Genomic DNA, 19,335 nt, shown 5'->3' on the forward strand with positions numbered 1-19,335 from the left:
ACGACTGAGGTAGGCTCATGCATCACGCATACGCAATTGAGCTATTCGATATCATTATTTTGATGATAAAAGCACAGTGGTCTCAAATATGATTTTAAAAATCCAGTTTCATCAACTCTACCACTGCATTCCTTCTACTGCAACATCTAAACCTAAGAACTATAGGCCGGGCACAGTGACTCGTCTATAATGTTAGGACTTGGGGAGGCCAAGGTGGGAGAACTGTTTGAGCCCAGGAGTTCAAGATCAGCTTGAGCAACATAATGAGACCTCGTCTCTACAAAAAATTATCCAAGTTTGGTGGTGCATGCCTGTAGTTCCAGCTACTCAGTAGGTGGAGGCAGAAGTATCACCTGAGCCCAAGAGGTTGATGAGCCATGATCATGTCACTGCACTACAGCCTGGGTGAAAGAGTAAGACCCAGGCTTAAAAAAAAAAAAAGTAAAAACTGTCACAAGCACCACTAAAACATGGAATTAATTTGACTTACACAAATGTCACAATTAATTTAATCTGAAGTAATCGTTTAACTATAAAAACTGCTAGTTTCCCAATTCTATTAAATAATCAAAAGATTAATAAATTAATTTAATCACTATAATATGCATACGTGTGCATATATACATATCAACATATATATACAGATGTAGGAACATATAGCCATGCACATATACTAGTGACATTTCATTTTAATATCTGAAAACCTAGATGTGTGAAAAGTATAAATGTGTTTGTATATATGGATGTGACATCCATTTTTAAAATACAGAAAAACTACCATCTCTATTAGGAATTTAAAAAACTTAGTTCACATTACAATAAATGTCAAATGAATTCCAAGAAAAAAACTGTCTACCACATACTAAATAATGTACTTTAATAGATACTTTAGCTGTGGCAAGAGGCCTTCTCACATTCCTTTTCTGTGTTCAAGTGACACTTAGAAGAAAAGTAGAAACATTCTTCCTTTTGAAACCACCCACAGTAACAATGTCGTATAAGGAAAGACTCAACATAAATGTGCTTCTGGTTTGGACTGGAGCTAAATCCATGAAGAAGAAAAGGAAATGATTCCTAAAAAAGATTTGACAATATCATTAGGAATGTTTATTTTATTGTCATTGAGTGAAAAGATAAAAGAACATTATTTTATTACTTTTGCAAGAAGAGAGAAAAGCATATAATTTTTCACATGTTTTACGTCTAATAGTTAAAAACATTAAGCCCATTAAAGAAACTCAGAAACATCCTGGGAAACACAGACCATGAGAAATGTGTCCACCAGGTGTGGTGGCTCAAGGCTATAATCCCAGCACTCTGGGAGGCTGGGTGAGAGGATTGCCTGAGCCCACAGGTTCGAGACCAGTCTGGGCAACTTGGCAAGACCTCGTCTCTACAATAAATAAAAAAATTAGCCAGGCGTGGTAGTGCGCCTGTAGTTCTGGCTACTTGGAAGGCTGAGGCGGAAGGATTGCCTGAACCCAGCAGGTTGACACTGGGGTGACCGTGAGCATGCCACTGCACTCCAGCCTTGACGACAGAGTAAGATTCCAACTCAAAAAGAGAAAGAGAGAGAGAAATGTGTCACTTACAGAGATTAGGTAACTACACAGCAAGGTCAATAAGGGCTTGGCAATTGTAGGCTAAATTGACAGAAAGAAGGAATTTACTACCTCTTAAAGCCATAGAATCTTATCTTCCTGGAGCAAACATATAATATACAGCCTCTACATTTTAAATATTATATTTAGAAGATAAAAACAAAACAACTAAAATTTTAACAAAAAAGAAAAACTGGGGTACGTAACTTATATAGTCACTAATATAGCAAATTAAGGCAATGGTTACTGGGGGGAAGGGAAGCAATTTAAAACTTTGTGGGGATGTTTCACAGTAATTGTTGAGAGCAGGAATGTTAAAAAAAAAATACCCTGCATTCCCTGGGAGAATGCTATGCATGCAACAGCAATCCCCCATGCTGCAGGATTTTCCAATCTTTTGCTGCACATTCATGTAGGTAAAATTATCCGAGCTGGAGCCTAATTCTGTTTTATATATAATCACCTGGGATTCGGCAACACTTTTGAGTTTTCTGGGAAAGCAACTATCATGTAAATTGAGAAAAGACTATACTTTGTTTTGTTGGGAACTTTATGAAGAGTTGTTCGGCACTTTGAAAAATCAGGTCCCTGACAGCAACACTCCTTGTGGGAGCTGAGTTGCCACAATAACACACCTGTATCCACCTATTCTTGGAGCTCTAGGCATTGAGAGTAGAGCAGTGAACACATACACAATTGTGCATCACGTCACTCCATTTCTCAACAATGTGTGCTGATTCCTCCCCGATCTCCCTCTCTGCCCCAATACTTCTGGAAATGTCCATTGCAAACCTCTGACTGTTAGCATGTGAGGTCATTTGGAGTCAGTCCTCGTTAGCAAATACTCAACCCCCTGACAAAGTTATTCCCTGAAAATCTCAGGCTTTTCCATGTCTTCCAGTGTTTATTCATGCCAGTCCCTCTCCAAACATACTTTCCACCATTCTCTCTGTCCTTCCCAACCCTGGCACACTCCGGGGCCCCCCTCAAGTGACACTTCTTTCACAAACTCTTCCTAGGTCCTACCTTTCGATGTGGATTATTTTCCTTCATATCTCACATTACAAACACAGGCAGGTCTTGCTACTTGGTTCCGAACCTCGCCCTGAGCGGATACCTGCGGGGACGCAAGCTAAGATTTCAGAATGACTACCATCTTGACTTACTCTTTTAAAAAATCTTCCCAGTACATCAAAATGGTCCCTCAGATTTTCTTTAAGACCTCTGAGCTGTTCCTCCCAGCTAAGAGCTGCCCCAGCTGTCCAGACCAAATCAAAGAAGACCTTAGCCAAACCCAATATAAGGAATATCGTGGTGGTGGATGGTGTTTGCACTCCATTTTTGCTGTCAGGTACTTCATACAAAGACCTGATGCCACATGACTTGGCTGGAGCAGCACTTACAGGTTTGTTACATGGGACCAATGTTCCAAAGGAAGTTGTTGATTATATCATCTTTGGAATATGATTATATATCATATTCAGGAGGTAAAAACAAGCAACGTGGCTAGAGAGGCTGCCCTTGGAGCTGCCTTCTCTGACAAGACTCCTGCTCACACTGTCACCATGGCTTGCATCTCTGCCAACCAAGCCATGACCACAGGTGTTGGCTTGCTTAGTTCTGGCCAGTGTAATGTGATTGTGGCAGGTGGTGTCGAATTAATGTCCGATGTTCCTGTTGGTCATTCAAGGAAAATGAGGAAAATGAGGAAAATGATGCTTGACCTCAACAAGGCCAAGACTCTGGGCCAGCGACTATCTTTACTCTCTAAATTCAGATTGAATTTTCTATCACCTGAGCTTCCTGTGGTGGCTGAGTTTTCCACCAGCGAGACGATGGGCCACTCTGCAGACCGATTGGCCACTGCCTTTGCTGTTTCTCGACTGGAACAGGATGAATATGCACTGCGCTCTCACAGTCTGGCCAAGAAGGCACAGGATGAAGGACTCCTTTCTGATGTTGTACCCTTCAGTGTACCAGGAAAAGATACAATTACTAAAGATAATGGCATCCGTCCTTCTTCACTGGAGCAGATGGTCAAACTAAAACCTGCATTCATCAAGCCCTATGGCACAGTGACAGCTGCAAACTCTTCTTTCTTGACTGATGGTGCATCTGCAATGGTGATTATGGCAGAGGAAAAAGCTCTGGCCATGGGTTATAAGCCAAAGGCATATCTGAGGGACTTCATGGATGTGTCTCAGGATCCAAAAGATCAACTATTACTTGGACCAACATATGCTACTCCAAAAGTCCTAGAAAAGGCAGGATTAACCATGAATGATATTGATGCTTTTGAATTTCACAAAACTTTCTCAGGTCAGATTTTGGCTAATTTTAAAGCCATGGATTCTGATTGGTTTGCGCAAAACCACATGGGTAGAAAAACCAAGGTTAGAGTGCCTCCCTTGGAGAAATTCAATAACTGGGGTGGATCACTGTCCCTTGGACACCCGTTTGGAGCCACTGGCTGCCAGCTGGTCATGGTAGCTGCCAACAGATTACGGAAGGAAGGAGGCCAGTATGGCTTAGTGGCTGCCTGTGCAGTTGGAGGACAGGGCCATGCTATGATAGTGGAAGCTTATCCAAAATAATTGCTCCAGAAGAGGTGACCTGAAGTTTTTGTGCAACACTCACACTAGGCAATGCCATTTCAATGCATTACTAAATGACAACTATCGTTCCCAGCTCCTCTTAGGAAAACAATACTTGTGGCCTTCTGTTAAATACTTTGCAACTAAGCCTTGCCAGTGTTCTGAGCTTCTCAACAACTACAGCTTATTCTCCTTTCAGGGATTTCTAAGCCACCAGAATCTCACACTGATATGAGTAAACAGTTGTTTTTGGTGTCTGTTGTCATTAAAGACTAAATGAGTGGTTGCAATTGGGAAAGTGGTTGACTGAGATTTTGAGTCATCTTTGTGACATTTGCAAATTATACTTGTCCCTGTCTGTGTCCTAAAGATAAGTGTTTTCTATAAAATACAAACCAATGTGCCTACATTAACTTAATTATGGAAAAAATGATTCAGAATCTAAACATGACTGAAAATGTATAATAAATGTTAAATACATAAATCCCATGATGGTCAACATTAATAAAGTAGAGAAGGATTGAGGAATTGTTTGCTTTATTATTACTATTTTTTTTTTTAATGAGGTGGAGTGGGTGGTTCTCTTGGCTTAGGGGCAGATTTTGTCCTGTAGTACTTATTTGTAACTTCTAACAATTTTGGTCAACAATGAGGTTGCATAGAATAATACCTATTGTTTCCCCATTGTTGGATTGAAGTAAATTTATTTCACTGCTTGGAGGTGCATCTGTTAGTCTGAATGTAAATAAAAAGAAAAGAAATTTTTTCTTTTGATCAATGACTAAAACAAAAAACAAAAAACAAACACAGGCAGTCTGGGTACCTGATTATGTTCAGTTTATCATTCTATTTTCACAGTCTGGTGCTGTTTTCTTATTGCTTTCTGTCTTATCTTTCCCCAGAGGAATATAATTTTGAGTGCAGAAACAATTCCATACTTTTTTTTTGAGAAAGCAGTATTTATTGAGAGGACAGAAAAGCATACCTCTTTTTTGATACAAAACCTATTTTCCAAAGTCATAGGTATATAAGTGGTGTTCAATGAACTCTAATTGAAGGCCAACTCTTAATTTCTCATTTTAGGGAACTGGGATCAATATTTTACAGAACACAGAATAGAGCATGAGAGACTTCAGAGGTTTCTAAATGAATAAAGGACTCCCTGGTCATCAGCTAGATCACAATTAAAATATAAACACATTAGTTTGCAATTGGCCCCATCTAAAATTTATCTTCAGTAATGTCTTCTTTTTTTTATTTTCCATTCAGGAGGTACATGTGCATGTTTGTTTCAGTAATGTCTTCTTAATGAGGGCACAGTGAGAATCCGTAAAAATTACACATGACCGGCCGGGCGCGGTGGCTCAGCCTGTAATCCCAGCACTTTGGGAGACCGAGGTGAGTGGATTGCCTGAGCCCACAGTTTCGAGACCAGTCCAGGAAACTTGGTGAGAACTCGTCTCTACAGTCAATAAAAAATTAACTGGGCATAGTAGCATGCGCCTGTAGTTCCAGCTACTTGGAAGACTGAGGCAGAAGGATCTTCGGAGCCCACCAGGTCGATGCTGGGGTGGCCGTGAGCGTGCCACTGCACTTCAGCCTGGGTGACGGAGTGAGATTCCAACTAAAAAAAAAAATTGTACATGACCAATTTTACTTTAAATCAGTAAGGAATACAAAGGGAAATTCATAGCAAATAGATATTGGTATTTAAGAATTTTTTTCAGGATAATGGAAGATGTAATAACAGATGTGCTAGTATTTAAACAGGTCCCCAAGTAATCCTTCAGACTCAGTCCTTCCATGGGTGCTATGTCTTCCTAGGCACTGTACTGTATGTCTAATAACTCTCTCCAATGGACCTAAATATGGCTTTTCAACCCAAATGATTAGTGAAGAAAACTGAGTGTCAGATACAAGCTAGTGTGATTAAATTTATAGGAAACACTAGAACTTCCCATATTTAAAAATTAATTTGAAACCATGTTAAAAAAAAAAACAAAACATCTCCATGTTTAAACCAGATGAAGGAGAAATTAAATGAAAGTGTTTGGTAATAAATTAATTTCTGTCTTGAGGTAGCATGAAACATGCATTGCCTGTAGGCATATTTTTTAAATTTTCAAACAATAACAATAGACAATATTTTAGAAGCAACAAACCAGCATCATACAGTGAGACTAATGATTATCAATTATGACATGACTCCATCTGTAATTAGGCAAATGGAAAAAGAGAACATGAACAGCCAGAAAACATCAGGTCAGGAATTTAAGTTCTCTATATGGAAAACAGTACAGCATAAACATGGCTAGTATAATTAGCCCACTGCACACAGAGACATCTCACAGATCACCTACCAGCAACTCAACTGCACTTTTTTATGATATGCTGAAAAACGAATCACTTCATATTAAATAGTATATGTTGGAACAAATTATTTTATTGTAATGATATTTGGCTTATAATGGAATTTTGGATAGCAAGGAATTTATGACAAAAAATCAAAATTTTATATATTTTTCTAACGTGTGATAACATGTGAAACAGTCACCAACAGGCATTTCAGGTTCATTGATACATGTTGTGCAATAGGAATTTGTTTAACATCCCACATGGTGTTTTTCTATTTGAGCAGACAATCAGGCTTGTTTTCTTCCTCCCACATTAATAATATATAAGTTATTGTCCAGTCTGTTGTTCAGAGACAACATGGAAGGATGTACTCGTAATTTCTGAAAACTACTTCTTAACTGATCCATCGGAAGCTTGGCAAATTTCAAATGAGACTTAGGTTTTTAATTTTTTCTGATGCTCTGTACAGTATATAGGAGCTAATAACACATATTTCTAGTCACCAGAAGAATAATTTCCTCTAGCATTTTAAAGATTTTCACAAAAACAATATGCAGAAGCATATTAATCTGCACAATCCACACTGCTCATATTTGCAATATAATTTAGAATCATTTTCAGTTTTTTAACTGATATATTTCCATCACATAATGTCCTTGTAGTAGATTTCATTCCTGCATGATTCTAAGTGCTGAGAATTGCAACAATCTTTCTGTCCTTCCACACAAGACATGTAAGATTATTTTTCCTATTTGCTACTGTTTTTGTTGTTGTTGTTGTTGTTGTTGTTAAAAACTTTGACTTTTTGGTATTCTCTTTCAGTTTGACTTTGTACCAGTAAGACATTTCAGCTTCAGTAACTCTTCTTCTAGGACAATACTAGTGTAATGTCTGTTAGTAAACGTGGTATCCTGCTGCACTAGGAACTTTTTCCAACATTTTTTATATAAATGGAATGAAATTCTGGTGAGTACTGGAAGACTGGGTTGAATGATGTTTTTAGATGTTACGCCACCAAAGTAGGGAAGTATTGAAAAAGATACCCTGTTTTTGAATCAGCCAACATATAAATACATATAACCCATTTGGTAGGCTTATTTGGATTGCGTGTTATAAATGATACTCATCCTTTAAATTGAGCAATGGATTTATCAACACAAACTGCCTGACTTGGTATGAAATATTGTGAACATTTTGAATTGATGTATTCCAAATAATTATTGGCATTTTGAATACGAGTTCTGCTCGTCCCATCACTCAACACAGGTGTCTTCAAGTGAAGTATCCAGAAGATGTGCATAAACCTTTCTCCACTGAATGTTTCCAAAAAGAAGGGTATTTTACTCTTGAAAGTAGCTGACCAATACTCTTGCAAATTTGGTACTTGAATTATTCTCATATTTAGGATAACCATGATAAATGCTAAAAATGCCTTTTGGTCAACATCATGCCACTTATGCCCATTGATTTGTGTGACAGCTGCTTTTTCCTTATATTTTCATCTGCATAATGACCTGTTGCTTTTATTACCCTATCCACTAATCCATTTGTAAAATACAGAGTAAAATAGCCAATCAGTTCTCTTGTTTGCTATTTGTGGTCCTGTTGCTTGAGGATATACAACAAAATTGTTCTAAATTATCGATATAAAAGTCTAAATCTAACTCATCTTTGCTGCTGCTTATAACTCTCACTTTTGTCTTTTAATTTTGCCATTGTTCTGCAAACTAAATAAATGGATAAAAAATTTCTAATTGCAAATTATAAAATCATGAAATGAAATTTATCAAAAGACGATTACTTTTCCAATTTTACTTTTATAACTTAGTGCAGATAGATATATTTGATCTGTGCCACTAGATATTTCAATACAATCTTCCTTCAACTTCTAGAGTCTCTTTCTTTAAGGCTACAGAGTAACTTGCTTATCTATCTTTTCAAGTTATGCCATGTGATACAAAGGGTATACTCACAGCTGCCTTTCTTATACAAACCCTCTTTTATTGTTACCTTCTGTCACAAAGAAGTATCAGTACCACTGTGAAAGCACTTCATACATCCTCTTTCTACCATGACGCCAGTTGATTTTTAAAAAATATATCTAAATATATATTCCATCTCTTTATTTGCTTTTTCATGCAATTGAATAGAAAACTTCAAAAAAACAAACATTGTTGAAAAATGTGTGCTTGCATGTTTGTCCTGTGTACTCATCAGCAATCTCTTATGTCCCATGAGAGAGGACATCCAAGTGCAAAGGATTAGAGAAGAGGAATTCCAGGGTAAAACAACACAACTGTACAGTTACCTGTACCTGACAGATAGAGCTCCCGGCTTTCCTTATGACAAAGAGACACTTAACCAAGAGTGACCAACACACACTAGAGATCTCAGGGAAATATGAGCTCTGCTGAGCTCCTCTGTGGCCAAGCTGTGAGCAAGCAGATAACAGTTCTACAGGCACAGGGAAGATAGCACCAGATAGGGAGGGCGAAGGAAACAGCATTTGGGCAGTGTGCCAGGTGTTTTCACAAACCATAACTCAGAGAGGAAAGCAATAGTTTGTGCCCAAAAGCATTCACAAAGTGGTATTCTCCAAAAGACCAAACACATGATGTTCAGATATACAGCCTTAAAAAACCACATGCAAGAACAGTTAGCCTGCAACTGAAGCTTAAGAAACTGTACAAAGGACATGAAAAAAGCATCTTTTCTTCCTTCTCACACTGCAACTGCTCCATCAATGTAAGAGGGAAAATTCAATATCAACTTTTTTCAATAGAGAGAGATTACTCCTTGCTTGATAATGCTTACAGGGTTGCCAAAAAGTACTAACTTAGAAGAGAGCTAATTCTCCTTTCTCTCTCCCTGAAAACTGGTCCACATTGTGACATCTCTAACTCAGTTATGCATGGCTGTGAAGATGCCATTAAATAGGTGAATTTGAGCATTTCAAATAGATCTGGCATGAAGCTATTTCTTGCTCAAAAATTTCCACTCATTCACGCAATGCGCACATTGCAGTGTCGAGGTTGAAAACAGGAAAAATCACTTGGCTTGGTAACAAGTACTTAAGGGCGGTTCAGTTTCTGCCCCTTGGCCTGAGCAGACCACAGAGAAGACAGACGCCTGGCATGCCAGGAGCTGGACTCAGGACACCTCTTGACATCCTCGCCAGGCGGGGTGGGACCCAGGGCGCAAACAAAGAGTTCCAAAATTGGTCAGCCCTAAGAGATTCTGTCTTTTAGGAAATAACACTCCTCTTGCTCAAGCAAAAGTACCCATCTGAGATATGCTTCTCCACCAACACTCTTAGTAGCATGGAGAATAATACCGAGTGGAAAAACACAGGTAAAAATCACGGTTTGAAGGAAGATTCATAACACTGTACTCAACGTGAAGAAATTGAGGGAATTAATTCACCAATTTATTTCATTTATATCTTACAGTTTATATATGCATAAGCATGACATATGGAAAAAAATCTATATTTAAAACCCAAGAGCTTTTTCAATAAGTACAAAACAAAAGTTCTAAGTGATAAGAAAGCATTGTATCTTAGTTTAACAGTGCTTTTTTTCTTTCTTAACTGTATATAAAACAATGTTGCATCTTAAAATTGCAGCATCTTTGATGGATAAAATATGGTAAGTTACAGTAAATAGAGACATGTGAACACATACTTGTGGTGTATGACCAAAGATACCACCAAAGTAAAACCCACAAATGCCAATACTAATAGAATGATAGAGATGTCCTTTGTCATTCAGGTATGTAAATTCAAAGCTGACTAATAATTTCCAAAGTGGATAATAAATATGATGCTTACATTATTCCAAGAAGAGATTACATTTGGCTGTGCACCATGGCTCACACCTGTAATGCCAGCACTTTTAGAGACTGAGGCTGGAGGATCACTTGAGGCCAGGAATTCCAGACCAGCCTGGGCAACATAGAGAGATCTCATCTCTACAGCAAACTTAAATATCAGCCAGGTGTGGTGGTGCATGCCTGCAGTCCCAGCTCCTCTGGAGGCTGAGCCCAGGAAGCCAAGGCTACAGTGAGTTATGATTGTGTCACTGCATTCCAGCCTTCCACCCTGGGTGACAGAGGAAGGGGACTGTCAGTAGTGGGAAACTGTGGGGGAGGAGCACACCTCATCAACAAGGGTACCTGCATAATGAACATTTGCATGCCTAACCCTGAATTGTATACCTCCTATTTAAAATTTTTTTTAAATTTTTTTAAAAATTAAAAGAGATTATATTTAAATAAAAGTAGATCCAAAGGAAATGCAGAATATTTGAGTGGTAATACCATAAATATATGGAAAATGGTTTGAGTGCACCTAACCTTAGTACAGAGGCCCCACATATCCACGGTGCATAACCTGGTCTCTGTCAGCAGAAGAATCATGAACTGGATAAACCAGGGAAGTGACCTGCAGTAGCAGGTAATGATTTCAGTATTCCAAATATTTGAGGTTTGAAGCATGAATAGCCATAATAAAATACAAGTTTTTAGTGAAATAAATTCATCACGGAGGGGTAGGAAGCAGAGCATTCCTCAACTACTTAGCCAGTAGCCATCTCCCCAATGGACTAGTCAGAATTAAATCAAATTTCAAAAGCAACCACCTTTCACATGGACACAAGTTTGCTTCAAATCTGTTCAAAGCCTGACCTGCAACTCCTTCATCCTTTGAAGAGGACTGCCCTAAACACTTGACTCCTACCCCGTCCTGAGAGTTCCAGGTTCTTTTCCACATGTGGTATAGATTTCCCGCTGATTTTAAAGGCTGCACACCATGTGCAGTTACACACATCTCTTAAAAATTGAAAAACGGGCCGGGCACGGTGGCTCAAGCCTGCAATCCCAGCACTTTGGGAGGCCAAGGCGAGAGGATTGCCTGACCCCAAGGGTTCGAGACCAGCCCAGGCAACATGGTGAGACCTCGTCTCTACAATAAATCAAAAAATTAGCCGGGTGTGGTAGTGCGTGCCTGTAGTTCCAGCTACTTGGAAGGCTGAGGCAGAAGGATCACCTGAGCCCAGCAGGTCGAGGCTAGGGTGGCCATGAGCATGCCACCGCACTCCAGCCTGGGCAACAGGGTAAGACTTCAACTCAAAAAAAAAAAAAGTTGATAAACATTGAGCCTTTATTGAAACCTGACATGCACCTAAGCTTTTAAAATAAGACCTAGGCCAGGCACAGTGGCTCACGCCTTTAATCCTAGCACTTTGGGAAGCTGAGGAGGGAGGATCACTTGAAGCCAGGATTTTGAGACCAACCTGGGCAACAAAGGGAGTCTCTGTCTCTACAAAAAAATAGAAAAATTAGCCAGGCATGATGGCACGCACCTGTAGTCCCAGCTATTTGAGAGGCTGAGACAGGAAGATTGCTTGAGCTTAGGAGTTTGAGGCTGTAGTGAGCCATGATTGTGCAACTGCATTCCAGCTGGGGTGACAGAGTAAAACCCTGTCTCATAAAATAAAATAAAATAGAATAGAATAAAAGACCCAAACACAGTTTTTAAAACAAGACATTAAAAGTACAATTGAGTGTGAGTGTTTTGACAGTGATATATGTTTCTCATGATCTATGGGTCATCCCAGCCCACTGAACATGTAGGCAACCCTGCAAAAATTACTGAACACCTACTATGTGAGAGCCATAATGTGGCATGCACAAAGGCGTAAGGATGCAGAGGGTATAATGTAGAGATGCTTATAACAAAATGGAACATATGAAATAATAATATTTAAAATGTCCATAAGTCCTATTTGAAAAGTATAAGTAAGGGTTTTTGGTTTTGTTTTGTTTTTTTTTTGAGTTGGAGTCTCACTCTGTCACCCAAACTGGAGTGCAGTGGCCGCTCCCGGCCACCGCAGCCTCGACCTGCTGGGCTCCAGCGATCCTTCCACCTCAGGCTTCCAAGTAGCCGGAATTACAGGCATGCGCTACCATGCCCGGCTGATTTTTTGAGTTATTGTAGGAGGTCTCGCTGCCCAGGCGGGTCTCAAACCTGCGGGCTCAGGTAATCCACTCACCTCAGCCTCCCAAAGGCGTGGGATTACAGGCTGAGTCACCGAGCCCGGCTTGTTGTTTTTTTAAAAGGAAAAATAAAGCACATGAAAGAAAAATAAATTTAGGCCTGAAAATGAGAAAAGTTTCATAGAGAAACCAATATGTGAACTTCAACTTACCAAGTCTCTACATACATTTGTGAGACCTTGGAGGGAAAGGGTGATCATTCTCACCTTTGAAACCACAATCACTAGTGTAATTCGTAGACACGTAGTAAACACTCATAAAGATTTGATGAATTAAACTGAAATGGGAGGAACAGGAAGAGCAAAAAGCATTCGAGATGGAAGAAGAGGTGTGAATGATGACACAAAGGAGAGAGCACAGGGCTGTTGCAGAGAATGGTGCCCATGGTACATCAGAGGAATGGAAGATGATGCTGAAAAGTAGTTGATAGCAGATCATGGAAACCTTTAAACGTCACACCAAGAAACCAGGATTTTACAATGTAGAGAAAGGAAGTGATTAGAGATGTGCTTTGAAAGAACTCTGGCATTTTAGATGGGGGTTGATGCTGAAGAACTGATGCTATTAAATAAGCTATTACGATAGCTCGGGAAAGAGGAAAGTAAGTTCTGCATTGGGATAACAGCAGTAGAAATGGAAAGGCACCCACAGACAGCAGAGGTGCCACTCAGGCGGAACTCACAGAACTCAGCAGATGTGGGGAGAGAAGACATCAAGAAAGTATGGAGAGCTCAATATTTGTTGATGAAAAGAATTAGGAAAGCCTACCAGTACACACAGGAAATGATCTGTAGGGAAAGATGATGAATATTATGAGTGAAAGTCTGAGCATTTTAAATTGAAACCTCAACATGCACCTGAAAATGTGTGAAAGGGATCAAGCTCAGGACCTCCCAAGTCACCCTGCTCAGCTGAACTCTGATATTAGGTTCGATCTACAGAGAACAGAAGCCACTGGGTATGTGGGTCATAAAGAAAAACTGTGTTGACTCACCTCTAAAGGAAGCGTAGGAATGCTTCTTACTCATTTGTAATGACAAAACCATCTAAATGGTCATATTTCACTTTTCCCCATGACTACCTGGGTGTTTACACGTGTTCAATCCCTTATTGTGACAATCTTCATGTTTGGAGATGTTCTGTTTTCCATTTCTTGCTCTTACCTCAGTTACTTCTTTTTTCTGGTCCTGCCTCTTCCCTTTTATTTTACTTTATTGCTTGATTTTAAGTGTCTAATACCTCCATAAATAGCTACAGGCAAAAAAAAAAAAAGAAAGGAGTAAATGAATGAAAATGGTTTATAGGAAGTCACCTCAAATTCTCTGCAGAAAAGCAGAACATAAGCTCAAATGTAAAAATAATTTGGCCAGGCTCGGTGGCTCAGCCTGTAATCCCAGCATTTTGGGAGGCCGAGGTGACTGGATTGCCGGAGCCCGCGGGTTCGAGATCTGCCTGGGCAACTTGGTGAGACCTCATCTCTACAATAAATCAAAAAAAAAATATTAGCCGGGCGTGGTAGCACACATCTGTAGTTCCAGCTACTTGGAAGGCTGAGGCGGAAGGATCGCCAGACCCCAGCAGGTCGAGGTTGCGGTGGCCGGGAGCGGCCACTGGACTCCAGCCTAGGTGACAGAGTGAGACTCCAACTCAAAAAATAAAAATAAAAAAAATTTTGTTTGCAGGGAATAAAGTTAACTTCTTATGGACCACAAGAATGTCTCTCTCCAATAAAGAAAATTCAACTAGGTTTTAAATAAGTCTGTATTTTAAAAGACAAATCAAGCAATAATTAATTTTATTACAAAACAATTAAGCGTCAAAAAGATTCTCACTCTAAATTAGGAACTCCAAACTATAATTTTTTAATATAAGCAGGAATTAGAAACTTTTGGCAAGCAAAATTGAAAATTAGAACATCACTAATGTAATAATGCAAATCAATAAGAAAACATTGTTCAATTTATATACTTTTCTTAAGGAAAGCTACATAATGACAATTCCACAACAAATGGTGTGACCCATTCCAAACAGAAGTGTCTGTTGCATATTTATAAACTATGATCTCTTTGCACTTCTCTTGGTTCCAGCCTTAATAGGAAAGTCCCTTTTTCTAAGTGCAGGGGCCTCCACTTAACACACTACAGTTCCACAAGTCCTGTCTGTTCTATAGACAACTAGCAGTTTGTCCTCCAGCCTGGCAAGCCTTATCATGAGCTCTGTCAGCTCCTTTTTACCAGTTACCAGGTCCTGTCCTCTCGCTGGCGCAGCTCCTTAATGCTCAGGCAGCTGGAGAGCGTAATGGAAAATATTCAGGGTAGGGCCGAATAGATGTATTTTTTCCTTCTACACCAAATGTGTTCCTCTATTCACCACCCACAGGTCCAAACCATGAAATCTACTAGTCATTCTGAAGAAATATTACCTTTTGAAAAAACAGCCTTTGGTTATAGATTTTTGCAATTTCTCTTAAATGTCATGCAAAGGAAATGCAAGGTACCTTGCAAGTCCTGCAATGGAGGTAATCTCTTAGGCATGTTTCAGTACGTGCAAATCTTTGCTGAAGTGTTGTTTCTAAGCTATCATTTACTGAGGAGTGCATGTACTAGACATTAAAAACCCACTTTTAGACAAACAGGACCCTGCAAAAGGTGTTTAAGAAGGAGAGGCCAAAGCAGTAGATGGTAAATCAAGAGACTGTGTAGGACTGAGAGAGAGGAACAGTTTTATTGGTGTGGCAGGAGCTGAGAAGCCTAACTAGAGTGGTCCTGTTCCTCTGCTCTTTGCAGAGTTTAAAAGTGGGTTTTAAATGTCTAGTACATGCACTCCTCAATAAATGATAGCTTCTATTCTGCAGACAAGCAAATAAATTCAGAAAGCTACATAAGCTCAAATGCTTTTGGCTTTTTGCACATAGGCCTCTCTGGATACTTCTGTGTTCAAAACAGCTCATCCACTCAAGAAAGCTCATACTAAGTATCTCCAGTCTTTCAACACACATTTAGTAAATGCCTTAGTGAAGGCTTTCAAGAAGAGGTGACAGTTGATTCTTGAAAGGCAAGTGCAGTTAGCCAGGCAACAAGCAGCAAAGAGCCTTCCAGATAGGAGAGCACATGCTATGCCAAGCCCAGGAAAGGGCTTGCTGCAGTCTAGGAACTCTTGTTGTTCAGCAGGACTATACACTAGCATGGAGGGAAGGGAAAGAGAATGGGCACAGAGGTAGAGGGCAGATTGTAAAGGAAACTGTAGCATGCTAAGGAGCTGGGTAGTGGAGACTTGGGCAGCAGCAGGACTGAATGAAAGCTGCATTTTAGAAAGGCCGTTTGACTGTTGATGGCTAATGAAAAGGGCAATTTCATATGTGTTTGGAATAAATTTTTCTGCTGAGCTCACATTCTCATTTCTCAGATCATCTTTGTGCGCCTTTGCTTTCTTCTTTCTACCCTCCCCCTCCCTCTTACCCTACCATCAGCTGATGCCATCACCTCAGCAAATGGGGATGACCCACCATCCCTGCCAAATCTACATCTCACCTGTCTGCACCAGTTTCTCCACCTTTCATTACGGCAGACGGTGCTTCCCTCCTGCTCCGCGAAGGCCTTCCACGCACAGAGACTCTGGGTCCCATCTCACCACACTTCCCCAAGTATATCCTGCCTCTCTCCCGCCTCTCTCCACTCTGTCATCTGTCATTCCTTCTGGGTCGTTCTCACTGACAAACAAAAATGTTCTAATATCTCCCATCAAAACAAACATCCTTTCTTCCTTTATCCAACTTCTCAGAAGAATTACCTACACATCCTATCCCCTTATCTCACCTACCATTTCCTCAACCACTCCAGTTAGGCTTCTCAGCTCCTGCCACACCAATAAAACTGTTCCTCTCTCTCAGTTCTACAGTCTCTTGATTTACCGTCTACTGCTTTGGCCTCTACTTCTTAAACACCTTTTGCAGGCTCCTGTTTCTCTTCTTTTTCCCTCCTTTCACACACTCTGCCCAAGTGATTTAACTCAGCCTTAAGGTTTTCTTTTAATAAAGATATAATTTAAATGCCATAAAAGTCACCTTTTGGAATTGTACAATCCAGTGGTTTTTAGTATATTCATGATATTGTACAGCCATCACCACTCGCTAATTCCAGAATATTTTCATCACCCCAAAATCATCACTCCATGCCCATTAGCAGTCATTCTCCATTCCATCCTCCCCCTAGTCCCTTGGCAACCATAATCTGCTTTTAGTCTCTGTCCTATACATTTCGTATCAATGGAATCATCCAATATATGACCTTTTGTGTCTGGCTTCTTTCACTTAGCATAGCGATTTCAAGGTTCACCCATGTTGTAGCATGTATCAGCACTTCATGATTTTTTGTGGCAGAACAACACCCCATTGTATCAAATGTGTGTCACATTTTGCTTATTCATTCATCAGACTACGGACATGGGTGTTTCCACCTTTTGGCTAATATTGAATAATGCTGCCATAAACATTTATGTACACGTTTTTGTGTATATATACTTATAGTTTCACTTGCCTTGGATAGGAAGCTAGGAGTTGAATTACTTGGTATTATGGTAACTCCGTGTAACTTTTAAAGAAACTACCAAACTGTTTCCAAAGTGTCTGCACAATTTCACACTCCCATCAGCAATGTATGAGGATTCCAATTTCTCCACATCCTCATAAAGAGTTGTCAGTGTTCATCCTTTTTATTATAGCCATTCTAGTGAGTGTGAAGTAGTATCTCATTGTCGATTTAATTTGTATCTCTCTTTCTCTAAGGACTAATGATGTTGAGCATCTTTTCATATGCTTATTAGCAATTTGTATATTCCTTAGAACACTGTCTAATCAAGTCCTTTGCCCATTTTTAAATTGGGTTATTTGTATTTTTATTGCTGAGTTATATTCCTTATATTTTCTGGATACTACTCCCTTATCAGATATATAACTTGCAAAACGTTTCCCCCAATCTCTGGATTACCTTTTCATGTCTTTGGTAATGTCCCTTGAAGTACAATAGTTTTAAATTTTGACTACATCCAAGTTAACTGTTTATTTTGTTACTTGTGCTTTGGGTATCATAGCTGAGAAACTATTGTCTAATCTAAAGTCACTAAGACTTATATCTGTGTGTTCTTCTAACAGTTTTATAGCTTTAGCTCTTACATTTAGGTCTTTGATCTATTTTGAACTCATCTGTATATATGGTGTGAGGCAGGGCTCCAAATATATTCTTTTGCATAAAGATATATTGCTTTCCTTGCACCATTTGTTGAATTCCACCACTGAATTGTCTTGGTATGTCTGTCAAAGACCAATTGACCACAAATGTAAGTTTATTTCTGGACTCTCAAGTCTATTTCATTCATCTATATGTCTATCCTTATCCCAGTACTATACTGTTTTGTAGTAAATTTTAGAATTGGAAAGTATGAGTCCTTCAACTTTGTTGGTTTGTTTTGTTTTCCAACATTGTTTTGGCTATTCTGAATTTATTGCAACTCCATAAAAATTTTAAGATCAGCTTGTCTATTTCTGCAACAACAAAAAAAAAGACAGCTGGAATTTTTATAGAGATTGCATTGAATCCACAGACTGATTTGAGTGTACTGCCATCTCATTATTATTACTATTTTTAATTTGTAGAGATGGAGTCTTGCTAATGTCGCGTAGGCTTATCTCAAACTCCTGGCCTCAAATAATCCTCCCATTTTAGCCTCCCAAAGCTCTGGGACTGCACTCATGAGCCACCACACCCAGCCTATTGTCATCTTAACACTATTTAAGTTCTCCAATTCATGAACTCAGGAAGTCTTTCCAGTTAATTTGGTCTTTAATTTCTTTCAGTGATATTGTATAGTTTTTGGTGTACAGTCTTAAGGTTTTCAATGTCAATGACATAGTGACAACTGCTAATTAATATCTTCAGCTAAACTCCCCTCCATGCTCCAGGCTCTCAAATCCAACCACTTGCATATCTTACAGGCTCTAATATGCCCCAATCCAAACTCTTGATGTCCAACTCCCCAAATTTTCCTCAACCTTCCTATTCTAGGAAATAGTAACACCATGCAGTCACAAGTTAAAAACTAGAGAGTCACTTTTATTAATCCTCCCTTCCCCATCTAGTCCATCAGTGAATCATGATGAGTCTGCTTCCGAAATGCTTGCAGGATCTTTACACATCTCTACATTTCCACTGCTACTTCCAATCAGACGCCATTGTTACCTGCCTAGACAACTGCAAAAGATTCCTAACTCATCTCTCTGCTGCTGCGTTGCCTGCATTCAGTTCAATATCCTCATAGTACCCAGTGCAATGCTAGTCTAGTGGGAGTATACTGTGAGCCACATAAATAATTCTAAATGTTCTGTAGCCACATTTCAAAAAGTAAAAAAAATTTAACCCAGCCACTCCAAATAATAATCATTTCCATAGTAGTCAACATAAAAAAAATCATTTATGTTTATATTCTTTTTTCATGGCAAATCTTTGAAATTTGGTGTGTATTTTACACTTATGGTACTTAGATGCTAAATTTTCATCAAAATAATATTTAAAGTTTATAAAATTTATAGTTGGAAAAAGTAGTTTCACATACCAAAACATACTTAAAAGTTTTTTCAATAATTGAATCCGTTATGTTTGTTTATTTGTTTGTTTGTTTATTCGTTCATTTATTTATTTTTGAGTTGAGGGTCTCACTGTGTTGCCTAAGCTGTAGCG

General features: G+C 39.2%; 1 pseudogene across 1 annotated transcript; it reads left to right on the plus strand.

Moving 5' to 3' along the window:
* The first annotated feature begins 2,746 nt into the window (after window positions 1-2,746).
* Window positions 2,747-4,337, plus strand: LOC103258581 (annotated as a pseudogene). The gene has a single exon (XR_002481870.1). The product of XR_002481870.1 is annotated as a trifunctional enzyme subunit beta, mitochondrial pseudogene (transcript).
* Window positions 4,338-19,335: the final 14,998 nt, after the last annotated feature.

The sequence above is a fragment of the Carlito syrichta genome, unplaced genomic scaffold (genome assembly GCF_000164805.1).
Source record: "Carlito syrichta isolate Samal-C Ts95f unplaced genomic scaffold, Tarsius_syrichta-2.0.1 Scaffold302299, whole genome shotgun sequence".
Classification (NCBI taxonomy): Eukaryota; Metazoa; Chordata; class Mammalia; order Primates; family Tarsiidae; genus Carlito; species Carlito syrichta.